Source organism: Hibiscus syriacus, unplaced genomic scaffold (assembly GCF_006381635.1).
Source record: "Hibiscus syriacus cultivar Baekdansim isolate YM2019G1 unplaced genomic scaffold, ASM638163v2 tig00111207_pilon, whole genome shotgun sequence".
In the NCBI taxonomy this organism is placed as follows: Eukaryota; Viridiplantae; Streptophyta; class Magnoliopsida; order Malvales; family Malvaceae; genus Hibiscus; species Hibiscus syriacus.
This window is the reverse complement of record NW_024063019.1, coordinates 3,397,917-3,408,410: the sequence shown is the minus strand read 5'-3', so window position 1 is coordinate 3,408,410 and position 10,494 is coordinate 3,397,917.

Genomic DNA, 10,494 nt, shown 5'->3' with positions numbered 1-10,494 from the left:
TCTTCCCCCCTTGTGTGAACATGACTATTTGGCTTCTTGCATGAATATGCATGAATGGATGAACTTAAAAGCCTTTGAATGAAACCTTACACCTTCTAAAAATGTTCTAATTCATTTTAATACTCTTTTTTTCGTCCATGCATGTCTCCATTAATGCCTCTCATGCATAAATCCTTTGAAGGAGATGAATGCTTGCAAATCCCGTACTTATTTCCAGCCTGCACTGTCTTCAGTAATCTGGGCATATCTCGAGCTCCCAATATCGGATTGATACAATTCAAAGTGCGTTGGAAATATAAGAGATAAGGGATTAAATGTTAAGAGACTTTATCATCCAAAGATGCTTGTAACATGTTCAAAAGTGGCGATCAATATGAGTGACGTGAACTGTCCATTGGATTGCCTTGAATGTACCTTCCACTAAATACAAAATGTATATAAGTTACAATGCTGAAGTTCATGAATAAATAATAAGTAACATTCAAATGTAACACATGATTCCATGGATAATATAATAATGCAATTGATATGATAACATAAGTAAGGAATGTGTAACATATCCATGAAACAAGCTAATTAAAGATGTGACATGCATGAATATCATATATGATGCAAACATAGGACAATATATGAATATTCAAGCATAGTTTAGAATGTCAAAGCATGCTTATAACACATATAAAGCATAAATGAGTAAATAAGTAATAAAATAAGGAAGAACTCCCTTAGAATCATCATGGAAAAACTTCAAAGTTGTGAGCATGTTTTGTTTGAACATGGTGGTCGGTAGGATCACATCATCCCCCTTCTTTAAGGCGGTTTGTCCCCAAATCGATGATTGGTACATAAGGGAACAACTTGGATCTTCGTTGGATTGGAAATTCTTTTATTCTCATCTTGCACCGTTTTCTTTGCTCAAAATGCTTCACATGTTCAAGTCTTTTGTTTTGAATCAACAACCTGAAAAATAAAACAAAGTTAGAAGTAGATAACTTAGAATCAAAGAAAAGGAAAGGATTAAATTCATGAATGAATGAGTTTGGACTCTTAATGTTCTCCATGGTTATGTTCAATGAATCTTCCCTTTCATAAGGTTCATTCGATCTTGAGTATGAGCTGAATGTATTTTGAAGGTTAATGAACATGTTCTTTATAATTTCAAGTGACACATCTTTTGGAATTTCAAAAAAGAAATGATGCTTGAATCATCTTGAATGTCCCTTGGAATATCCTGCAAATTCAAAGAACGAATAGAAGAAAAAAATTGATCAGTATAAAGCAAAACTTCCTTCTATTCTTTTCTCTCATGCTCATGTTTTTCAATACACTCATCTTCACTCTCAATGCTCGTACTCTCTTTTTCAATTACTCTAATGGCTTTCTCATGCAAAATTACACTCTCATTTTCAACTCCAAATGTCATAGTTCTCTCACAATGTTCTTCTTTGATTTGTGCATGTTCAACTCCACCGTATCTTTTAACCACAACATCACTTGCAATCTTTTCATTTTCTGTTCTACACGCACTTCCCTCTTTGCTCCCAAATTCAATCTTTTCAACTTTCTTCATGGCTTTAGTTTTCTTCCATTCCTCTATACGTGATTTGACGATAACTTGGTATTCATGGACTTGATTTGGGCACATTGGAACCAACGTGATCTTTCTCCCTTGGTGTTTGAATGAATACTTGTTGGAGAACCCATCATACAATGCTCGTTTATCAAACTACCAAGGACGTCCGAGGAGTAGAATGCTTGAATTCATGGAAACAATATCACACAAGACTTCATCTTCATATCTCCCAATTGAAAATGACACAAGTACTTGCTCTATGACTTCTAACTCTTCATCTTCATTTAGTCTTTGCAAAACATACGGACTGGGATGTTTGAATGTTATAAGCCCCAACTTCTCGACCATGTATGTACTTGCAAGATTTGTACAACTTCCACCATTAATGGCTACAAGGCATACTTTATCATTCATATGAAAACAAGTATGAAATGGATTCCTCCTTTGCTGTCTGTATTCCATTCGAAAGATGGGAGAATTGTTAGTGAAAAATTAATACTTGAATAAGATGAAAGGACCTTACAAATAATCACTCACAAATCCTCACGATCACTCCAAAAAAAATGATGATGCTCCACTCAACGCTCGTGTTTGCACTCGGGAATATAAATTGGCTTTTTCAATTCCCCTTCTGATCTCACACACTCGATTAGACTTTTTCACTCGTACCTCTCTTGTAAAGTTCTTAAAAGAACTAACTCAAGACCTTTCAAGAGCTATGGACGTCGGCTGAAAAGTTCGTTATTGTAGAGGGAAAAATAGAAAGGTAGAAAGATTAAATAATGAAGGGTGGTCTTATAAAAGTAAGAAAACAAATAGGTTCACTTGCTATGCAAAGATACTCACCACCTACCTAGAAGAAACAATCAAAGGACTTGAAGGCTTCTTTAGGATCGGTTGGAATAATGATTTTGATTGTCACCTTTGGCACTTCTTTGCATTTTGCTTTCTTTGTTTCATTTCTTTAGATTTTTTTTCACTTAGCCTTGTTGATGTTAGGATTAACTTGCTGATATTTTTTGGCACTTCTCTTTTTTATTTTCTATTTATTGAATGGTAGGATGTTGCTTTTTCTTGTTCTTGATGCAATCCACATTAGCTCTGATTACCATATGATGTAGTTCAACCTAGGCTCACTTGGATGGATGGTGAAGTCAAGGTTGTAACTTTGATTGTTTCGATCTAGGAAAGCAACAAGGATCTTGTGCAAATAAGAAAGCTAAAAAAACAGTGATGTAAGGCATTTGTACCTTAACAAATTGATTGTGGATCTAGGAAGGAAGAAAACTACCCGCACAAGTGAATGGCTCAAAAAGAGAGGGTTAAGGGTGGTAAACATATGGGTGAATAGGAGGGCTGTGTAAATAATAAATTATGGAAGCAGAAGAGGATAGTATCTTGAAGAAGTCTCAAAGAAGAACCAATGCTATAGATAGCAAAGACCCTGATGTGATCCGATTCAGCGTCAAAAATGGATTTGCATCTCCAACCTTTCTCAATATTCAAAGGGGGATTTTCCTTAACTTAATCTTTCTTTATACCATAGTTATGATAATAGCTTACATACATTATAATTATAGTTATGATGATGATATTATGAATGTATGAAGTTATTGTTATGAACCACATATTTATATTTTATATTACTTAGCTTATAAATGCTTTCTTTTGTAGGTACAAGTTCGGCCACATCATGGGAGCTAACTTAAATGATACATGCACCACATGCCCTAAAGCTAAGGATGATGAATTTACTATACCACTTGGCCCTATCACACGAGGCCGGACCAAACTTCTTAAAGACAAGCTTCAAATCGCAGTTCAAGCATTCATCCGGAAGGGTCTAATAGCAGCAGATTTGCAACAACTTTTTTAAGGGGATCCAGTTGTTATCCGGTCGACATGTCTTCTGGAGATACAACCTTCTGTCTCTTATATTTCCAACGGTTCTTGAATCGCATCAATCCGATATCGGGAACTCAAGATATGGTCATTTTACTGAAGACGGTGCATGCAGAAAATCCTATACGGGATTAATACGTTATTTTGTAAATATTACGAATTTTCAATATTTATATTGATTATTTGTAATATAATTTAATATAGGATGATTAATTATCTTTTAGGATCAGATTTATTATTTTATTAGGAATTAAGGTTGGGTTAAAACAATATTTTTAGTTATTATTATTTTATTAGGAACTAGAGTTAAAACATGTTTAGTTTATTAATATTTTATTCTTTAGTTATTTAGGACCTTTAGAATTCAGCCCCTATATAAAAGAGGCTTCATTCAACTTTGTAAATCATATTTCTTTGATCAATAATACAACAAGAGTTTGTTTTTGCAAGTGCTGATTGCCTTGTGCCTTCGAAGCTTCTTCTCCTGGAGTTCTTTCAAGTTCTTGTGAGGGAGATTAATCTTCACACTCCAATTTGCCTTTTCATCACGACTAGGAGGGTTGGTTAGAGCAATTTATCGTGTTTGCCTTTTCATTGCGACTAGGAGGGCTCGATAGGACACTTATCCATCTATTATCCACAAATCCATTCGCACCATCAATCATCTTTACCGTTCACCTTCATAAGGGAGATCTTCTGATTTCTTTATTATCTTATTTCATCTTCCGTTTATTTATCTTTTGTTTATTTTATTCTAATCTTATTGCCTTAATTCCAGAACATAAAAGAAACCCTAAAGAATCCTAGCTACTGCCGCCACCTTCCCCTATTCATCCCCTTTGTTCTTCATCGAGTCTAGAGCTTTTTAGGTTTGATTCTTCAATAAGAGCAACGTTCATCAATCCGCCACCGCTTCCCTATCAATTGGTATTAGATTTGGGCCGATTCTTGGAGAGAAACAAGCAATCTTGCTTGTTCTTGCACACAAAACCATCAAAGTACCCCAACGGAGCTAGTTCACAAACAATTCAGTGTTTCAGGTTCTTTTTATTTAATTTTAATTTAGATTTAAATCCTTCTTGTTAGTTTGCTATTTTTTTTCAAAAAAAAAGGCAAAAAAAAAAGCCAAAAAAGCCAAAATTTCAAAACAATTGCAAACGAAGGTATTTAGGGCTTATTTTGTCCATATATTATATTCATTCTAAGACTAATCCCCAGTCCAAATTTCACCCCAATCGGAGTTCATTGGAGCCTTCAAATACATCATTCAAGTTTCATCGGCAGATTCGATTTAGAATCTTGTCGAATTTCTTGAAAATTTTACAGGAGGAATTTCGTGGTGAAAATTTCCAGATTGAAACTTCATATATTGGATATCATTCACACAAAATATCAGAATTTTTGGAGATCAAGAACAACTTCGAAAAAAGTGATCAAGAAAAACAGATTGTTTGAGGACTCACCGTTCAACAGAGTCTACTGGATACTACTGAAGGTATTTGATTCTGAAATTTTACATGTGGGTTTTTGACGCATCTAAAGACATTCAAGAAATTTTTCAGAATTTTTGGACACCGTTAACCCCCTCAAAAACGTTGCTCAAGTTGATCCAGCGTTTTCTAGGTTTTCTAGTTTGGTCCCTTTTTCTTTGACTCTTAGTGCTTTAGGTTCTTTTGTTTTTCCTTGTTATTGTTCTTTTCCATTATCTAACACATTATCTTCTTTGTGTTAGTAGGACTAAAGAGTTTGCATACTTCTTTCTTCTTTGCATTCTCGTTCTCTTGGAGTCTAACCTTTGTTTGGCCTCTTAGAGCTTTTAGGTTTTTCTTATCGCCTTTGCTAGTAATCAAACTCCGATACGAACTGTGAAAGACTACTTGGTAAAGTGAGTTTTAAAGAGTACAAGATCGGCTTACTTGCCTCTCGTTGTGTTACTTTCTTGGAGTGACTTGTGAGGTTTCTTGCTTTGTTGAATTTATTTTATTTTATTCTACTTTAAAATCTTCTTTTGAGTGTTATAATTGCAGGATGGGCGACAATAACAATGAGACACTTACGGCTATCTTAGCCACACTTGAACGACTCACAACTCAATTTGATCAACTTAACAATGCCTTGAGAGAACGGCAAGAACTACAACTGGATCAACCAAACCAGAATCCAAGGCCAAACAATGCTGAACTTTTGGCCCCCAGGCGAGCACAACCACGTTTTCAAACACCCGAACTCTTTGCAAAACCAAAGTTCACGATCCCGTCTTTTAAAGGAGACTACGACCCAGACAAGTACATCGATTGGGAAGGAAAAGTTGATCTCTTGTTCGCATACCATGACTGCCCCCAAGCTGAACAAGTTCCCCTCATCACCTTGGAATTCGAAGGATATGCTCACACTTGGTGGATGCAAACAAGGAAAAAGATCGACAACTACCAAATTCAACCAATCACGTCTTGGACCGAACTCAAACATGCCATGAGGAACCGATTTCTACCGACACATTATACACGAGAAGTTAAACAACGACTACACCGACTTCGACAAGGTAGAAGTTCAGTTGAAGATTACTACAAGGAGATGCAGTCCTTACTCAATAGGGCTAACATAACTGAAGAAGTTCAGTTAAACATCACTGATCTTCTTGATCTCCATGGGTACGAAAACCTTGAAGATACACTAAAGAAAGCAATGACAATCGAAGCACAAATACAAAGGAGATTCCGATTCAGAGAACATTACCAAGGTACTTCATTCTCTTACCAAGGTAATACTTCAAATCCTTCCTCATCTTCTACTCCATCTTCTCAAAAAAAGTCGATAGATGACAAACTCGACAAAGAAAAACAACGACCAGCGAAGAATGAGACACTTCCATCCCCTAAAGACGACACCCGAGCAAGAGACATCAAGTGTTTTAAATTCTTAGGAAGAGGCTATATCAGCCGCAATTGTCCAAACACGAGGACCTTAACCATACTAGGTGATGAATCTTACAATTCTGACTCTGATGACGACCTCGCCGACATTCCAGCACATGCCGAAGCCAAAGAAGACAGTGATGACTATGGAAGCGATGAGTACAATGGCACAATCTTGGTGATCCGTCATACATTGAACATCCAAGCATCCGACGAGTCTGACATACAACGTTCCAACATCTTCCACACACGCTGCCTAATCAAGGAACAACCATTCTCCATCATCATTGATAATGGTAGTTGTGTCAACGTCATTAGCTCCAATGTTGTTGAATCACTCAAACTTCCTTACCAATGACATCCGAAACCTTATTGCTTACAATGGCTTAATGAGAGTGCCGAGATGAAGGTGGTTAAACAATGCCTCGTTAATATCAAGATGGGAAAGTATTGTGACGACGTATGGTGTGATGTAATTCCGATGCAAGCATCCCACATTCTCTTAGGATGACCTTGGCAATACGACAATGACGTCACATATTATGGTCAAAAGAACATTTACACAATTCCAATAAAGGTAAACCGTTCCGACTTAACCCCTACCCCCCAAAGAGATTCTCATAGATCAACAACGAATTCTCAAGGAAACAGGGAATTTGAAACAAAAGGCAAAAGAGGTCACAACCGATAAAAGCCAAACAAATGACCCACGGGTGGTGAGTGAACCTCAATGTGAAAATAAAAGAGTGTCTCAAAACATTTATGCGAGTGCAAAAGACATGAGAGATACCCTTTTTCAAAATAGGCCGTGCATTCTAGTCCGTTTCAAGGACTCCATTTTATCAACTATCACTAACATCACAAATTTGCCTAGTGTGTTTTATTCTCTATTACAAGAGTTTCAAGATGTCTTAAGCAACCCACCGGATGGTTTACCACCTACAAGAGGAATCGAACATCAAATCAAATTCATCCCTGGATCAACCATACCAAACCGCCCCGCTTACCGATGCAATCCTGAGGAAACGAAGGAATTGGAACAACAAATAGATTCATTATTACAAAAAGGACACATCCGTGAGAGTCTTAGTCCTTGTGCAGTTCCCGTCATTCTAGTTCCAAAGAAAGATGGCACATTCTGAATGTGTGTAGATTGTCGACCTATCAATCGGATAACAATCAAGTATAGGCATCCTATTCCACGCCTAGATGATATGTTGGATGAACTACATGGTGCAAGTATCTTCACCAAAATTGACTTGAAGAGTGGTTACCATCAAATTCGAATGAAAGAAGGTGACGAATGGAAAACAGCAATCAAGACAAAGTTCGGCTTGTATGAATGGCTTGTTATGCCCTTTGGACTCACAAACGCTCCAAGCACCTTCATGAGATTAATGAATCACGTTCTTAAGGAGTTTATAGGTAAATTTGTTGTCGTTTACTTTGATGACATTCTTATATACTCATCTTCTTTTGATTCTCATGTCATTCACGTTCGAATGGTTCTCGAAGTTCTTCGACGAGAACATTTATATGCTAACATGGATAAGTGTGTGTTTTGCAGTGATAAGCTTATGTTTTTAGGCTTTATAGTTAGTGTACAGGGTATTCGTGTAGATAAAGAGAAGGTCAAGGCAATTCAAGAATGGCCCACGCCTACTTCCATCACCGAGGTAAGATCTTTTCATGGTTTGGCAAGTTTCTACCGTCGCTTTGTCAAAGATTTCTCAACCATTGTTGCACCATTAACCGAGATCATCAAAAAGTCAGTTGAATTCAAATGGGGACCACTACAACAAAAAGCTTTTGAACTTCTTAAAGATAAGTTATGTTCTGCCCCTATTCTTCGTCTTCCCAATTTTTCTAACACCTTTGAGCTAGAATATGATGCTTCAGGCATAGGCATTGGTGTCGTCCTCATGCAAGAAAGACAACCTATCGCTTACTTTAGTGAGAAGTTAAAAGGTGCACAATTGAACTACTCTACCTACGACAAGGAACTTCTTGCACTCGTCCGAGCACTCGAAGTGTGGCAACACTATCTTCTCCCTAAAGAGTTTGTCATTCACACGGACCATGAATCACTCAAATGGTTAAATGGACAAGGTAAGTTAAACAAACGACATGCTCGATGGGTTGAGTTCATTGAATCTTTCCCTTACATCATCAAATACAAACAAGGGAAAGATAACATCGTAGTTGATGCATTATCCCGACGATACACACTTATCACTCGAATTCATGCTACTGTTCTGGGTTTTGCACATATCAAAGAACTTTATCCTAACGATCCAGATTTTTATGAGATTTATAAACAATGTGTAAAAGGTGCTTTTAACAAGTTTTATCTTGTAGATGGCTTTCTTTTTCGCATGAACAGGTTGTGTATACCATAAAGCTCTTTGCGAGAATTCTTGGTTCACGAGTCACATGCCGGAGGACTTATGGGACACTTCGGTATTCACAAAACACTTGATATGGTCATGGAACACTTCTTTTGGCCGCACATGCGTAAAACAGTGGAAAAGATTTGTGCATCATGCATCACGTGCAAACAAGCAAAGTCAAAGGTAAATCCTAATGGTTTGTATACGCCTTTACCAATTTCTTCTTCTCCTTGGATCGATTTATCGATGGATTTTATACTTGGCTTACCCCGCACTAAGAAAGGACGAGATAGTATTTTTGTGGTTGTGGACCTAAAAGATTTAGGAGATTTAGGAGATGTGACCTTTGGGAAGATTTAACAAGAGGCACCATTTTTTCTTTATTATCTTATTTCATCTTCCGTTTATTTATCTTTTTTTTATTTTATTCTAATCTTATTGCCTTGATTCCAGCACATAAAAGAAACCCTAAATAATCCTAATTGTTGCCGCCACCTTCCCCTATTCATCCCCTTTGTTCTTCATCGAGTCTAGAGCTTTCTAGGTTTGATTCTTCAACAAGAGCAACGTTCATCAATCCGCCACTGCTTCCCTATCAATTGGTATCAGATTTGGGCCGATTCTTGGAGAGAAACAAGCAATCTTGCTTGTTCTTGCACACAAAACCGTCAAGGTACCCCAATGGAGCTAGTTCACAAACGATTCAGCGTTTCAGGTTCTTTTTATTTAATTTTAATTTAGATTTAATTCCTTCTTGTTAGTTTGCTATTTTTTTTCAAAAAAACAAAAAAAAGGCAAAAAAACAAAAAAAAGGCAAAAAATAAAAAAACAAAAAAAGCCAAAAAAGACAAAATTTCAAAAAAATCGTAAACGAAGGTATTTAGGGCTGATTTTATCCATATATTATATTCATTCTAATAATAATCCCCAGTCCAAATTTCACCCCAATCTAAATTCATTGGAGCCTTCAAATACATCATTCAAGTTTCATCGGCAGATTCGGTTTAGAATCTTGTCGAATTTATTGAAACTTTTACAGGAGGAATTTCGTGGTGAAAATTTCCATATTGAAACTTCATATATTGGATATCATTCACACACAATATTAGAATTTTTGGAGATCAAGAACAACTTCGAAAAAAGTGATCAAGAAAAACAGATTGTTTGAGGACTCACCGTTCAACAGAGTCTAATGGATACTATTGAATGTATTTGGTTCTGAAATTTTACAGGTGGTTTCTTGACGCATCGACAGACATTCAAGAAATTTTTCAGAATTTTGGGACACCGGTAACCCCCTTAAAAACGTTTCTCAAGTTGATCCAGCGTTTTCTAGGTTTTCTGGTTTGGCCCTTTTTTCTTTGACTCTTAGTGCTTTAGGTTCTTTTTTTTTCCTTGTTATTGTTCTTTTGCATTATCTAACACATTATCTTCTTTGTGTTAGTAGGACTAAATAGTTTGCATACTTCTTCCTTCTTTGCATTCTCGTTCTCTTGGAGTCTAACCTTTGTTTGGCCTCTTAGAGCTTTTAGGTTTTTCTTATCGCCTTTGCTAGTAATCAAACTCCGATACGAACTGTGAAAGACTACTTGGTAAAGTGATTTTTAAAGAGTACAAGATCGGCTTACTTGCCTCTCGTTGTGTTACTTTCTTGGAGTGACTTGTGAGGTTTCTTGCTTTGTTGAATTTATTTTATTTTATTCTACTTTAAAAT